The sequence below is a fragment of the Protopterus annectens genome, chromosome 12.part0 (genome assembly GCF_019279795.1).
Source record: "Protopterus annectens isolate FY-2018-M chromosome 12.part0, PAN1.0, whole genome shotgun sequence".
Taxonomy (NCBI): Eukaryota; Metazoa; Chordata; order Ceratodontiformes; family Protopteridae; genus Protopterus; species Protopterus annectens.
The window spans coordinates 1,283,507,398-1,283,524,398 of record NC_056746.1 but is presented as its reverse complement, the minus strand read 5'-3'; the positions used below and the strand labels follow the sequence as shown (position 1 = coordinate 1,283,524,398).

General features: G+C 39.5%; 2 protein-coding genes across 4 annotated transcripts in view; one reads left to right on the top strand and one right to left on the bottom strand.

The window, feature by feature from the left end:
* The window catches only part of TPX2 (TPX2 microtubule nucleation factor), a gene marked incomplete in the record, with an annotated part of 1,896,622 nt that overhangs the window by 926,889 nt on the left and 952,732 nt on the right, over positions 1-17,001 (bottom strand).
* Positions 4,454-17,001, top strand: part of BCL2L1 (BCL2 like 1) — a 386,017-nt gene continuing 373,469 nt past the window's right edge. Inside the window, exon 1 of one of the 3 annotated variants that reach the window (XM_044090330.1) lies at positions 4,454-4,745. The gene's annotated coding sequence lies outside the window, so the exon portion shown is untranslated. The other 2 variants (XM_044090329.1, XM_044090328.1) reach the window with 2 other exon arrangements.

Below are 17,001 nucleotides of genomic sequence, written 5' to 3'. Positions count from 1 at the left end.
TTTTAATAAAAATTGGTAATAATAATAAAAAATGGTAATAAGATCAATAAAAATTAAGGCACATAATCAATAGTAGTCATGACTAGAGTTAAATCAGATTCAAAGCATCTACTTAACACTCAACAGGCTGTATCTTAAGGCTTCTGCTATAATAGGAAAAAGTACAAGTAGGAGGAGAAGTAAGAGGAGTAGTGTTAGGTAAAATAAAGGAGGCGACAGTAGTTAAGAAGTAAGAGAAGAAAAGGGCTAACAAGAGGAGATGGGAGAGGAGAGAGAAGTAGGTAGAGCAAAGAAGGATTGGAAGGAGGAAGAAAGGTAGATAGTAAGTATACACCCAGTAGGGTTAAAGGTCAGGTAAGGGGGGACTCAGTCTGGTGTATTACATGAGCAAAGCCAGTGATTTTGGAAGTACAGTTTGGTTTGTTGTTTGAAGAGGGGTAGAGATGTGATTAGAGTTAAATCCCTAGGTAGCAAATTCCATGCCTCGCCTACAGTATTAAATAGAGAGTCTCCAGCTGTTGTGAGCCTTTATAGGTTTGGTCAAGAATTTACAAGAGGAACGGCGAGGTAAGAGATTATTATAAGGGAGTAAAGTTTCTTCTGTGATAGTATAGGGTGTTATCAGGTTGGTATAGAATTTTGTGGGCAATAGTAAGTTGTGAGATTATAATATAGTTATGTAGTTCTAGCCAGCCTAAAAGTTTCAGGTTAAGGCAGATGGGTTCTGAAAGGGTTACCAGTGGCTAAGCGGGCAATGTTATTGTAGCAAGTTGCTAGTTTGTTTAGGTTAGTTTTCTTGAGGTTAGTGAAGATAGGAGAGGCATAGAAGAGAGTAGATAAAAGATGGGAGTGGGCAACAGTACCTCTACCTGATGGGGTGAGGAAATGGTTTAATACGCATATGATCCTATCTTTCTATTTACAGATTTGATGGTGTTGTTGATGTGTTGATCAAAAGAGAGAGATTGTTATCAATGGTTATTCCTAGCAGTTTAGTTGTAGAGTCTGGAGAGATGACAGTGTTGTTGTTTGACAAGATGGTGAAATTAAATGGGGGGGGGTACGAATAGTGGGGGTGAAGAGAAGAAGTTTGTTTTTTTAGCATTAAGGAGAAGGTATCATCTAGTAAACCATGTTTCTACAGTGTTAAAGATATTTTGGGTTTGTGAGATTAGATCAGAGGAGGAGGATGCTGAACAAATAATAGTGGAGTCGTCTGCATATTGAATACAGGTGGCTTGAGGAATTGCAGAGTGGAGATCGTTGATGTAGAGGGAGAAAAGAAGTGGACCAAGAATAGAGCCCTGAGGCACTCTGATAGAAATGGGCAGTAAGGAGGAGATGTGGTTGTCCCAGAGAACGGCTTGTTGTCTGTTGTTGAGATAAGAACTAAACCATTTGATGGTAAGAGTGTCAAATGAGAGGGATTTAAGGATGTTAATTAAGGAAGAGTGGTTAACCATGTCAAATGCTTTTGACAGGTCAATGAATAAAGCATAAGAGAAAAGATTATTGTTGCGATTGTTGTTAATGGTATCTATAAAGGAAAGGAGAGCAGTAGTGGTGCTATGGTGGGGTCTGAAGCCATGTTGACAGTTTAGCTATAATATTGTGTAAAGAGAGATACTGTACAAGTTGTTGATGAATACATTTCTCCATAATCTTTGCTAAAGGTGAGAGAAGGGCAATTGGTCTAAAGTTGGAGTAGTCAATACAGTTACCGCCTTTGTGTAGTGGGATAATATGAGAGACTTTCCAGATATCAGGGATGGTTCCCTCTTGGATGGTCCTATTTATGAGTACAGCTATTGGGTATGCAATTTCTTTGGCTGCTTTTTGCAGAAAAAGGGAAGGGAGTTTGTCAGCAGAGCATAATGGTTTTGTATATATAATTCTTGTTATGGGTTTTTGTATTTAGTTTTGATTTATTTTGTTCCAAATTGTTGAATTCTTGTTGGAATATGTAAAATCAAGTAAAAACTTTAAAAAAATACACACACTAATAATCTAAAGCTGTTCTGGGCCCAATCAATAAACTGTTAAATTTAAGGGCAGTCTACGTAGTCAACACCAAATACACACAAACAAAATGATACCATGCACAACCAATTGCTGCGGTAGCGTTATCGCCTCACAGTTAGATGTTGCTCGTTCGATTCTCAGTTAGAGCGTCTTCTGTGTGGCGACATGTGTGAATGGGCGTTCCTTCGTTGAAGGTTGTGCGTTAGACCCGGCAAGCCAGCACGTAAAACTCTACTGCCAATCATTAGCGGACCGGAGTTCCGCTGTGGCGACCCCTAACCAGGAAAAGCCGAAAGACACAAACACAACCAATTCAAAACCCATTTTATGAAGACAGTACTGTCGCTAAACAACCAGGTGACAAATCAAACTCTTAAAGTCTCTACTCAATCAAATAACCTCTTTCAACTTTTCTCCTTCCAATCAGCTCTCATAGATACCGTCAAAAACTTCCTCAAAAACTAAAGTCTACTACAACTGCTTCTGACAATCTACCTGGTGAATATGTTAAAAAAGCAGCTGAAACTAGTCTCAACTCTGATAAATCGATCCATATCTGAAAATAAGTCCCCAGGTTATAGAAAAAAAATCATTCATTATTCCACTGTACAAAAGTGGAATCAAAATAAATCTTTCAAACTATGGACTAATTGATAGTTACTTAGATCAAGTAAGTAACTTACCCAAAATTACTGGGTGTCATCATAGATGACCAGTTAAAATTCAACCATTATGTATTACATGTGGTTAAAAAAATCATCAAAAACTAGGTATATTATACACAGTGAAACCCTACCTCGCTGACATAGCCATAGGACATATAGTCTTTACTTTCTTACTGCCATCTCTCCTCTATGCCGCTCCAATTTTCACTAACCTTCAAGTCTCACAACTGACCAGACTTAAGCAATGTAACTAATTTTGCTGTAAACTATAAACAATAAAACACAATGGGCTAGTACTCATTGAATTAAACTGCTTAGAACTACCACATCACCTAGTTCTTCCTCAGCTAAATAAAATAAAATCAGGCAGCCCTTACAGCACTATTCCCCCAATACAATTTAATGCTATAGAGAAAAATCGCCAAGCAAATCATCTAATACTGGAGGTGACTCTCTATATTCCAAGTAGCGTATCCAAACTATGGAACCACATACCATTATCACTGAAATCCAGAATGTAAACTCATTCAAAACACAACTAAAGCTCCACCTATTAAATCACTGGATCTGCTCCTGTATATCTCCAGAATAAATCTCACTTGTAAGTTTCAGCTTGCCATATTAACAAAACTTTTCTCTTCACTCAAAATCATGTTCACCACAACCAGTAGTCAGCAGTAATTTAAGTTTTACTAGCATCTCTGCACTGTACATAGTTTTATGACACTACTCTCATTCCACCTCTATACTATGACAGTCATATATAATTGCCTCTGTAGCTACTTAAAACCCCACTTCTTAATTACAATATTAACATTTTATGCCATACCAAGTTCTTTCCTTACTTCAATTTGTTATTACTAATAACATATATTATTTATTTGACAAACCTACTAATATACACCTTCAAATGATCAATGTTCAGCATCTACTAAATGCATAAGTATGTTTTATACTATACTGTAATGGTTTCCTGTATTTCATATGCACGTGATCTAATTAGCAAATTAGTATAATTATTAATGTAAATTACTTCAGGTCTGTTCATGTATATTGCTGAATGCCTGTTTAAAAATGTTTGTAATACGTTAGGGCTCTTCTCACTGGCCACCCACTGAAGTTTTCTTTATTTTTTTTCTGACTAAACCCAGTAACAAAAGCAAAACAATAAAAGTAAAATAAAAATAAAATCCATATAGAATTCAGGACCCAGTAATCACGAGTAGGAATGACAAGAATGAAGGGCCATTATTTCCCCACATTTTGCTCTTAAGGCGGTGCACGCCACGCACATAGCTGACAAACTCGCTCAAGCATCAAGAACAAAAGCCTAAAATAATGTGAGACAAAGACCCCTAATGAAGGAGACATATTTAAATAATACTGGCACATAATTAAAAAAAATCGCAGGAATGACAGGTTTTGCATCAGCATGAGGTTTCTGGAGGAAATTTAGTACGAAACTGAAATGTATGTCATTATTTAGTGTCTGCTACCCTCACCACGATTTTTTCAAGCAGACTAACAATGTTATCGAAATCAGGGACCGTTTATAACACATCCTAATCCAATACTTTATTTCACCAACCTTCCACAACTATCTCCATTTCCAGAAAGGTACACAGCGGGGCGCTATTTCACTAAAGAACTTAGTCCGCCACGCGCGCAAAGCACTCACAAAAAAGACGGAAGTATACGTCAGACAGGGACTTTAGGATCGCGAGAAGTTGTTTACGTATAAAGAGTTTTCGCGTTTATGAAGAAAGGAAAACTACTTCTTTGTAGTCGCCCTAAGTCAGCCAATAGTTATTGTTTTACAGTCGTCTTTGTAATCACTTGTTACGCGGTTTCATATCAATAAACTCAGAATAACTCGAGTAAACTAAAGCTAATATGAACCAAAGTAAACGAAAAGTGAATGGAAGTTGTTTTCATAGGACAGAATGTTTCGCCAATCAGCAGCCTTGCCAAATGAGTTGTTTACGTCGTAGCCAATTATATTTTCACAGTGACTTTGAGTTGCAGCTTCTGATTGGATGTTGGACAAATCTGTCAAAGGTACACTTGGGCATCTTGTCACTGATTTGTGTCCCTTACCTAGGTTACATGATTATGTGACAAAGAGTTGTATATTGTTCTACTAGGTAATGGACGTTGGATGCATTTTTACCAGATGCTCACTCGGTATAGGTTAGTTACTCCGCTGTTCTTGTGGAATGCATTTCTTTGTGTGCTGAAGTGTTTCCCATTTCAAAAAAAAGTGCCATGCATAACTGAGTTACTGCGTTAGTCGTATTTGAAATCTGTTTTAATCATAGACATAGGTACCCAGGAGAGTTTTTTAGAGATGGTAGCTTGCTTGGGGCTGTTGTATGGATACCTGTATTCTGAATCACTATGGAATGAGAATTGTTTAGTATGCCGTTTTACAAAAATGTCCCTGATGAATAGTTTTACAGCACTGTGTAAAACCTGTAGTGCGGAATACTGATAAATGGGTTACCTGGTTGCATAAAAAGATCTTAATCGTGTGACATGAGTAAAATGTGGAAGTTTTAAACTCTTGTTTTGTGCCAGGGAAAAATGCACGTTGTGGCATCACAGTATCAATGCATTTGTATGCAGGCATGGTTATATTAGACATAGTACCTGCATTACTGTGCAATTTCATACTCGTGCATGCATGGTTAGGCTAGACTTGGTACATACATTATTGTGCAATGCCATATTCCTGCATGTATGGGTAGGTTAGACTTGGTGCATACATAACTGTGCAACGCCATACTAATGCAAGCATGGTTAGGTTAGACTTGGTACATACATCCCTGTGCAGTGCCATACTCGTGCATGCATGGTTAGGTTAGACTTGGTACATGCATTATTGTGCATTGCTATACTATATATTTTGACAAGTTTTCAGAACAGTGCTGTTAAAAAATAATACAACAGTATATGTTTTGTGGCATGGTATTAATAAAAGTACATTGCAAGTATGCAAACTGTGCTCAGACTGAAAACTATAAGGATATGAGTAAATGGAACCTAAATGGAACTTAGCAGGTCAAGTCAACATTTGGTATTCTTGTACAGTGCGGTATCGGTAGTTCTCTGTCACAAGACATAACTATCAAGTGGGCATCTTCTATTTTTTTCCAAATTCTCTTTATTTCAATTTTCTTTTTTCAGATAAATACAACAATACGGTAACTCAAAAATACAAATAAACAATACACATACCTATCTAAAGAAAACAGACGTTCCGAGAATTTTTGGCAAAAAATGCTATGCCCCTCATGAAATCAGTAACTTTTTAAAGTAGTACTGAATTACAGTCAATGAATATTGACAGCCATTACGGTTTTAGGTTTCCTTTACTTCGCAAAATGCACATTCAAGTCCTGTTAGTTCCACTCAACTTTTATTGTCAATAGTGTCAGTATTGTCTCTTTTTTTGGGCCTTTTCCGTCCGAGTATTTTTGCCTTTGTCCCTGATTACGGACGTTCTTTGTCCCTAATTCTGGACATTTTAAGCTATGCGCACTAGGTACTGTTTGAATGTGCTTTGCCGGTGTGCATTTATTTTTCTTTTTACGCAGCTGTCAATGGCTTGCAGACAGATCCTTTGTGACGTTCTTTGAAGTCAGTGAAATATGTTTCCCAGCATTTTCATTGTGTGAAAGAAAGCTGAAGAAGGTTATGCACCTCCCATTGTTTTTTATACACCTGAACTATTTCAGAGTTATTTGTCCAGGTGCCGTGTACGAATCAGATTTTTTAAAACATTTATTAGATAACGTTTAAAAATACCGCGTGACTCTTCCATACTAATACATCGATTTGTACTTATTACTTTGTTCCCTTTCTTCAACTAAAATCTAGGATTACCACCTTTTCAAATGGTCATAGTGGGACATTTTTGGTACAAACATCAGATTTTACAGGCCGACACATACCCACGGTCAGTAGAAAGGTTATAACTTAACTTTTTTGCCTAAATAAAGGCTTATTCTGGTAGCATTTTAGTTGCTTATTCTCTTTCTTATAACATTTAGTTATTTTAGATACAGAATAACTGTTGTATGCAACTATTACATAAAATGTAGGAAATAATTTTGTCCTAAAATCTCAGGACATTTGCCATTTTTTCAATTTTTTTGTCAGGACACAACTGCCCAAAGAGGGACAGCCCCTCTCAAAGTGGGACAGGTGGTAACCCTACTAAAATCGTTGTGGGTAAATGCCATTATTTTTAAGATGCACAGTTTCACTTAACTGCTTAGTAAACTGAGAATGTATTTGCTTTACCCCAGTGATCTTACTTCTACTCGGCACCTTATTGCTGGGAATGCATCGGTTCTGATTATTTGGGAATTTTAAAGTTCTGTACAGAATATTTGCATGTGTCATATAGGCAAAATAGCACAGCCAGATTACTCCCTTTAGGTGCTATATATAACAAAGAGAGGAACATCGCAGGACAGTACACGGTGCTGCTGTCTTTAACTGTCACAAGAAGGTTTAACCACCAAATACGTTAATGACTTGCTTGTTTTGATCTAAAATGTCAGTTTACACGTCCATAGAAGGGCTGACACTTCTGCTATTATGAGGACGCACCGTCCCATGAATGAAGAAGTGAGACACGGGCATGGGTTGTAAACACGTGACTATTGTTCTCGGGGCTGTGGAATCATTGTCATGTTTGCACGACGCACACGTGTGTGTGCAGATTCAAGACATTCCCATAATCCCATTTACTCATCTTCCAAGGTTAGAGTTTGTGTCATTTCCCTGTCCCATGCGTTATACTCTAGTCTAGGTTGTGTAGTATTTTTGACATGATCACATGTTGGAATTAACGTACGTTATCGGTGCATTACTGTGTACGGGTAATCGTGTGTGTGTTTTCTTCAGTTTTAGTAATGATTTCTGCATACTCTTTGTTTTCAAACAGCTGTGCCTCTCCCCAGGTAGATGGTACGTGACAACAGTGACACTGCTTTCCTCCTGGGACTTCACACACAGAGACACACACACTGGGCTGTTAGTATTGTCTGTGGTTGTCAGACTAGGCATCAGAAGCCGTGGGGGAGTCTTAGTCAAACCGTTTTGCGAGAGCCACTTTACTTGCTATGTCTTCATTAAGTCCAGACAAAAGTACATGCATTTCGTGCAGTTGCTCTCTGCCCAGATTTGTATCAGTTGGGGTTATGGCCCTTTAAAGGGCGGGGCGTGTCCTTTGAGGGTTGGGCGGAGTAAAGCGACCGAGAGTTCCAGTCGTTTCCCTCTATGTACCAGCTGGCGCACACTTTTATTATAGGGAACGCGCTGATCTCCGTCTTATTTTGTAATAACTCATCTATTATCTGTTTATCTCAGGGTGCTCGACTGCCTTCAAGTGCACGTTAAAGTACTTACCCGTTTCCAATAGCAGGTAATGATGGTTTCGTGTTATTTAAATATTGTGATATTTAACAGTTATTTTACTCTTGTAATTTTAGTTTATTTAGTGTGCGCTAGACAGGGCTGCTTTTGGCATCTGTTTTAGGGAAGGGATGACTTGTGCTGTAATAGGAGGGCTGATAAGATTTCATGACTTTATTGCCACATATCTTTATTGTCACGTATCTTCATTGTCTTGTACGTGTTTTATGTGCGTTCTGAGAGATGCAAACGGCAGCATTTGATTTATCTAAAATGTTTCCAATTTCTAGTAAATTCTACCTCAACATTAGTTACTATTTATTACCAGTATAGTAAAGAGCTGCGTAGAACGTTAATATCTATTTAAACATTGCCATTAACGACTGCATTCTGCCTCACTTGTAGGGCTTGCCTTTCAGGTTTAGTTTATTTGTAGTCCTGTTGTTTAGTGATGGCTGGATGGTCCTTTAGTCGTTAGTAAGCTTAAAACTTATTTTCTGATTACTCTTTTGGTACTTTCTATTCATAAACCTTGGACAAGATAATTTACTCCAGTCCAGACTGAAAAGACTCCGCATCTCAGCTCTTCTCTCTCACCCCTGTGGCTCTTTATCAAACGCACTCATTTACCTCTTGAATTTCTCTCCTTACACACTCCTACCTCATGTATAATCTCATCTACCTCCTTCACATTCTCAGTTTTTTACTTTCTCCATGCTGCTCAGCTTTATTGCTGTAATTTTGTTCCTTATAAAATGCTTCATTTCCATTTTCCTCATGTTCTCATCCACTGCCATCTACCACCAGCAGCTACTGATCTTGTAATTCTCACTTTTTCTTTTTCTGCAATACTTAGTAATTTATTGTTACTCATCTTGTACCTGTATATATTTTTTCTTTATTTGTATTTTTAATAACTTTCTGTGGCTGTTTTAGTTTACTCAAACATAACATATTCCCCCATTGTCAGTCATACTCACTCTCTGCCTGCTATCAGTACTCTGACAACTTAACATTAATTATTTGTTTTACTACAATTTCTACATTATTCGACTTTTCTTCCATGTTACGTATTAACAAATATCTACTTTTCTGTGTGGGTATGTATGTATGTATATGTATATATATATATGTGTATATATATATATATATATATATACATACATACATATATATATATATATATATATATATATATATATATATATATATATATATATATATATAAATTGTATGATGATGTTTATGTATTTTATTATTTATTTTATTTACATTTGTTTACCGGAAAATTCAGACTGGATGCAGGTCCTTTTTCAGCGGATGCCCGGGGAGAAAAGCTTCACTTCATGTACGTGATAAAATTTATAGTAAGAGAGGAACTTAAAAGTCAGTTTACGAAAATATTTCTGCCAAGAGACATGGTAGATGCGATATTAAAAGGATAAAAAAATCAGCGGTGGATACTGGCTTTGTAATATAGAAGGAAAAATCTCTAGCACTGACCCAGACATTCAGAGTTCAAATAGTGGCTCTGACAGAGGAAGAGCCAGGCAGGAGAGAATGTGAATGAGTGGCTGATACTGACTTCCCTGCCCTCTGGGAGTGGCAGTCAAGGTTGTGGCTGTCCAGTTGCCACCATAGAAGAGGAGCTTGGTGGCAACAGAACGACCAGGGTTGAGGATGTGACGGCAGGCTTCATTATGATTGTTGTGAAGGCCCAGATACACAAGGAGGCTGTAGGAGGCCAGCTGTGATGGAGGTGCTCATGTCAGCCACAGGAGATGGATTAAGAATTTTCTTGGAAAGATCCTCCTTGCTGGGATGCCTGTGAGGTCACAAACCATCTGAATGGCTGCTTGTAAGATGGCATCTCTATTTGGCTGTTGGCCTCCTACACAGGACTCACAAGTGGCACAGAATCCCATGGATCTGAGACTGATACAGGGTGGGAAGCATGCGGCTGGCAGGTATGAATAGTTTTAAAAAATGTGCTTTTGCCCAACGTAGACATTTTTAGAGATTTAGTGAACTGAAGAGGATTTAGACTTTGGGTGTAAAGTACAGAGTTTTTGGTCCACTGGTGCTGAAGAAGTTAAAGGAGTGGGTAGAAAAAGTATTTGTTATTCAGGTCTATACTGATAAGTAAGATTGATTCATGGGAATTTAAGCATTATTAGAGATGTTAGGCCTGGATGAATCAAGTGATTCTCTACTAGTTGCAGTTCAGCAGAAGTCTGAGGTAAGGTTAGGGTAGTTAAAAATTTGGAAGAAGAGAAAAGTTTGAAAATATGTCCCGGATTAAATAGTAGTGCATGTGAAGGGACATAAATGTGTGGTTTGGTAAACCAGATTAAAACAGGGTATTAGGGAATATGACATTCTTAGTGAGGGTTTCAGTTAATCAGATTAATATGTTAATACACTGTTGTGAAAAAAAACCCTGAAAACAGTGTAAATATTGAGAAAATGGAATTGTGTGTTTTTGCCCTTTTTACCACCTACACTTGCACGTGCGCGCATACACACAGCAAAACCCCACCAATTAGGCACTGTTTGAATTATAGAAGTGAATGGATACTATTAGTTGCCATTTGGGACCGAGGCATCACTAAGTCATTCAGATTTGCAGAGGATCTAACGGCATACATAAAACTTGAATTGTGTTTCTGGGGAAATATTAAAGGAAGCAATAGAATGTAAAAAGAAATGAATGCACTTTTTTTCTTCATTTGCCACTGTTTTGTATAAATCTACACTAGGCTAGGGCTTGCCCACCTAAGACATAGGTTAAATTCTTAGCAATTTGACTTAGCAGTTGCAACATGGAAGAAAAATTCGAACTTCATTACAAAGGCGATGCAGAGAAACGTAAGCTTAAAATGCTTACGTATTTAACATTTCTGTTTTACCAATGATATGTATTTAGCTTTAAGGTATGGGTACCCCAAAAATGTAGGTAAGATTGGCAGCTGTCAGGGTTGACATTTTCATTATTTTGAGGTTTAATATTTTAAGTAGTATAAAAAAAAGAACTATGATGTGTTAAAACAATAGGTTTTATGTATGACCTGTATTTAATGACTTAAATTGGGAGTGTATTTGTACTACGTTCACCCAGTGTTCTGAATAGTACATAGGTGGAACCAGATTGGGCCAGACTTGGGAGTGTATTTGTACTACGTTCACCCAGTGTTCTGAATAGTACATAGGTGGAACCAGAATATTGGGCCAGACTATGACAAGAAGAGCAATCTGATATGCTGGATCTCCTAGTTGAGTATAAGCGGCCTTGTGTCAGTTCACCAAAGGCATTTCATAGTAAAAATGTTCGAGTTCTGATAAAATAGTTTGGTGCAATAAACACTCAGAGTGCCATTCCGTCCTCTAGTCTCAATGTATGTCTCATCTGGATTGTATGGAGAAGACTAGCTTTGACAGTATACAGTGCATCTCTCATCATGCATGCAATAACACAAGTATTATTTTCTTACTTTTGCTCTAATGACAATTTATTGCACTGCACATTTGTTCTGCATGTTGATTTCCCACAGTTTTGTGAACAAAGGTCAAATAACTTTCGTCACAGTCAGGCAATATAGGTTCATGGGTAGGTACTAGGCTATCGGCCCTGGGGTCTATACAAGCCTAGCCAAAAAGGTACCCTGGCTTTTGCCACGCAAGAAAATTATTTTCCTGCGCCACTGTTGAGCAGAGCCACAGAGGTGATCCCCGGGGTGAATTTCCTATTTCCCATCCAGTCATCAAGATTTTTCTTTTAAGAGTGCTATATCCCGCTTTCACATGGGGGCTGTTTAAAACACTGGATTTCATTGCTGTATATAAGAGAATGAGTCCCAGTTTCTCTAAAGGATTTAACAGGAAATAACTTGGGTACTTTAAATAAGATACTTTAGTACAAAACACACTCAGTAATAGCTTTCTACCCACAAGGATTTTACAACATCTTGATTTCTAATTTATATGGCAGTGCACTGTTTTTGACAGTGTATGGTGTGTGGATTTTACTCTGTTTGCAGTAACAGAAAAGCTGCCTTGGCTGTCGGAAATGAAAATATTCTCTATATCGTGGGTCTGATGATAACTACATATATATTTTCACATTATTGTGATCCACCCTTGTGAATTGGGTTAGATATCCCAGGTAGAAACCTGGTATAATTCCAGACTGACGGCAGAAGGCATTGAATTGATGGATTTCTTAGTTTCATAGGTAGGTACTAGGCTATTGGTCCTAGGGCCTATACAAGCCCAGCCAAAAAGGTACCCTGGCTTTTGCCACTCAAATTTTTTCCTGTGCCACTGTCGGTCAGAGCCACAGAAGTGATTCCCGAGATGAATTTCCTATTTCCCATCCAATCATCAAGATTTTTCTTGAAGAGTACTAATGAGGAGCTTTGTTTGATATATAGGTAGTTTATTCCAGAGTATGGGAAGTCTCTGGGACAAGAATCTATCCCTCCAGCATGTTCTATTTATTGTGGTGACCAGGTTTAGGTCCCTAGAGCGTGTAGCTTGGAGGGATTGGGACTTCTTTAAGTGGAGCATGTCCAACAGCTCTGGGTTTGACATAGCTTTGTATGCTAGGCAGTGATCACCTCTGAGTAGGCGGTATGCGACGGAGTAAAGCTGGAGTTTTTTGAGACGGTCTGCATAGGGCATCTGTTTGAGGCCGGTAATCCTCTTTGTGAGGTATTTCTGCGGCCTTTCCAGTTGTTGCAGATGTCTTGTGAGGTACATACCAAAAGAGGCGTTGTACTCCATAATGGGTCTAATGAGTGATGAGTAGAGGGGAACAATGACCTCTTTTTTTCTGGGTGAGAAACCTTTTGTGATGAGGTGTGCCACATAGAAGGATTTCCTGACTACTGTGGCGATGTGATTATCAAAGGAGAGACTACTGTCCACCTGTGTCCCAAGGTCGTCTCTTATCACACTTTCGGTGTTAAGTATACTACTGCCTATGTTGTAGTTCACGGGTACAGAGTTTTTACCAAAGGGGATGACAATGCACTTTTTGGCATTGAGCTTGAGACCATGGCTTTGACACCAGGCATCTGTCTCAGTGAGGCCGTTTTATAGGATGTCCACATTGTTAGGAGTTTCATTTATGGCTCCTAGTTTGCAGTCATCTGCGAACTTCATTAGCCAGAGACCTTCTGTGTTAGCCTGTACTTCAGAGAAGTAGATACCAAACAGGAGAGGACCTAGGAATGAACCCTGTGGTACTGCACTTGTCACTGGTCTTTCGTCGGATTTGGAGTCTGCTACTTTCACAGTGTGGGCTCTCTCAGTGAGCCAGTTGGCAACCCATCTTGTGATATAGGGATTTGTACCTAGTTTAGTGAGTTTATCTATAATTCCAGAGTGGGGGATGGTGTCGAAAGCCTTGGCAAGATCTAGATAGGCTGTGTGAACCACCTCACCCTCGTCTACGGCTTTGGTGACTGCTTCAAAGAAGTCTTATCAGATTTAGGGGGCATGATTTGCCTTTTACAAACCCGAACTGGGTGGGTTCCAGAGTTTGGAGATTACCAATGTCTTTGTTTGTAAGTTGCATGATGATACATTCCATGGCCTTGTAGACCAGGCTCGTCAGGCAATTGGGGCGGTAGTTCCCGGGGTCCGTGGTGGCTCCCCTCTTGTGGAGTGGGATAACCGTCACTGTGCGCCATTCAGCAGGCACAAAGCCTGAGGTGAGGCTATGATTGAACATGGTACTTAGGTGGGTTGCCAGTTTGTTCTGTAGTTCATGCGGAACGCAGTCTGGGATGTCTGGTCCCATGGATGCTGTGTTCTTGTTTTAACCTGTGCAGCCGTGATTACAGGAAATTTGCATTCTTTCGGTATAGAGATGGGCGGGGGTAAAGTTAGCACTGAACCTATCTGCCAGGATGTTGGCAATATCAGTTGGGTATGTATATTTAGTGCCATTGTGCTGTAACTCGGAGCAGATCTGAGTGTTGCCATTGAGATTCTTGACATAGCTATAGAATGCTTTGTGGTTGTCTTTAGAATCAGTGGTGATTTTGTTTTTGTAACTAGCTTTGGAGGATTTTATCAGGGATCACGGCTTCTTACTGAGTCTGACCAGGGAGCTCCTCCACTCATGAGATTTTATTCTCTTTTGCAACAGTTTCTTCCTTCTGTTGTACAGTTTGTTTATGACAGGGGACCACCAGATTGGCTTCCTTTTTTTTGGAGGATAGCATCTTGATTCTGTTTGGGATAGCACGATCCATGCACTCTTGTAAGTGCTTATAAAGTGCAATTGTGTAGGAGTCAGTAGTCGTAACTGTATTGTCTATCTGCATGGGTGTCATGAGGTTCACCACTTCTGCCTTAAGAAGCATGAAGTTGGATTTGGAGAATTTTTTTTACAGTGGTTTCCCTAATGGGGGGTGGGGGCAAGATGTGGATATCTAGGGTAATTAGCTTATGGTCAGATCGGACCAATGAGACGTTGACTTCAGGTATGGAACACAGGTCACTCATGTTGGTAATGACTAGATCTAGGATATTGTTGCCCCTGGTGGGGATGTGGATAAGTTGATCCAGAGCATTGGAGTTTATGAATTCCAGAAAGTGTTGAGCAAAGGAATTGGTACATGAGTAGTTTTCCCAGTTAATGGTGGGGTAGTTGAAATCGCCCATTATTAGGGTGTTCGGTTGAGCCCTAATATTTTCCAGTACATCAAGAAAAGAGGAGTGAGAATCCTGGGGCATGGTGGGGGATCTGTAGCAAGCTACAGTTTGGATTGCAGTTTTGCCCAGAGTTAGTTGCACTTGGATAACCTCGGCTGCATTATGCTGAGCAACTAGCCTGGAGGTGTGGATATCCTTAATGAATATGGACACACCTCCGCCTTTGGTGTTCTGGTCCAAGTTACATGGCCGAAAAGTGTGGTATGAGTTAAAGCCTGGTAGTGCAGGGATGCTGTCTGGAGCCTTGAACCAGGTCTTAGTCACTGCACAGATATCAAAGTTATCCATTTTAAGGAGTGCTTCGAGTGAGTGCATTTTGAGATTTAGACTTCTAGCATTGAGTGCGGTGGTGGTGCTGCCGTAGCGTTGTTGCCTCACAGTAAGAAGTTGTCCTGTTCGATTCTCAGCTAGAGCGTCTTCTGTGTGGAGACATGCATGAATGGGCGTACCTTCATTGAAGGTTGTGTGTCAGGGCCGGCAACTCGGCATGTAAAAATCTACTGCCAATCATTAGCAGACCGGAGTTCTGCTGTGGCGACCCCTAACCGGGAAAAGCCGAAAGACGCAACAAGACTTCTAGCATTGAGAAGCATCACCCTCAGTTTTTGCTTGCCTGTTCCTGTTAACTGTGGTGAATTTGTCATTTGAACCTTGCCTAAGAAAGGCACTATAGGGGCGGTAAGAACCTTAGCCAATATCCGGAATCCCAGGGGTGACAGGTGCAGGCCATCTCTGGCAAAGCATCGTGGTCTGTCGACCATGTCATCCCAGGCAGACAGATACTGGATCCCTTTAGAATGACACCAGAAGCTTAGCCACTTGTTGAAGTCTATCATTTTGTCCTTGTACTGTGGTATCATTCTGGGTGATGGCAGAATGCTACTCGGGGCTAGGGTCATACCTGCCTGGGCTACAAGATCGGAGAGCTCTTCCATGTTTCTTTTAATGTAGTCCAGGGAGGTATGTCTCGGGTCGTTCACACCAACATGGACAATGACAGAGTTATATTTGTACTTGTTGTGGAGTGACCTGAGTGCGTGGGTTATGTGGCAGATCCTGGCACCCAACAGGCAACTGATGCTCAAGAAAATGTACATCAGTTCCCCCTAAGGCAGTTCACAATACAGATATCAGGGTATTCTAGTAACATACGTTGGTATTCTTAAGCATGTTTTGCACCATTCTAAAGCATGTTTTGCACCATTCTACCCCCCAAGGATTTTGTTGCATCTCATTTCTGATTTACTTAGCAACACACTGCCTTCGTCAACATACAGAATGTAGCCCTCAGCCTGCATGTACTAACAGAAGTGTTGTGTGGCTGATGAAATATAAAAAAAAAAAACATAACTTTTGATGTAATGCTAACACAGTAACAGATTCTGGGTATATGCTTTTATTTTGCCACCACGAGCAGAAATTGTATACTCCCACCTAAGGAAACGGAGTATAATATAACTTGGTAGCCTGGTTTGTTATACTGGTCATGTAGGCCTGCTGGTGGCTATTCTCTGCATTGTTACTTCTCTGAAATGATGGTATTTTCTATTGACCTTTTCTGAGTAACAACTCTGTGTTCAGTTATAAACTGTACTTGGGTTATGCTTTTAAGTACCAAGGTTATAGACTGAATATTTGTGCATGGAGCCACATTTCCCTTTACTGCTTTTTCTATTTTTTTTCCTGTAATGGAATAGTTATTTTCATTTTATTGTTATAAATCCAGAATAGGATTTACATATTACATTGTCACCTCTGTAAGAACAGTTATTTGGCTGTATATATTGCATTTTCACCCCTCCCCCCGAGAAGAAGTAAAAATATTAATGTTTGTTGGTTGTGAAGTGACTCTAAAGATATCTGCATTTTTAGGGAGTTTTCAAAATTATCACTTAAGCCAAAACATAGGCTGTGTTTTCAGTGTATTTCTGAAATGGAAAATCAGTAGCTTCATCTCCCTTAACGCATGTATTTTCCCAATGGAATGAGCGTCTTTGAGAGGATATGCAACCTCTGACTGCAAGTCACATATATATAATGGGTACATTGCTTATACAGGTGTGCAGTGCCACACCAGGCCATATCTGTAACCATTCAACAGTAGTCCAGTAAATGCCCTTTGCTTTCGTAAGCAATCTGTCTCCAGAGTAATGTTGGCAACATTCAA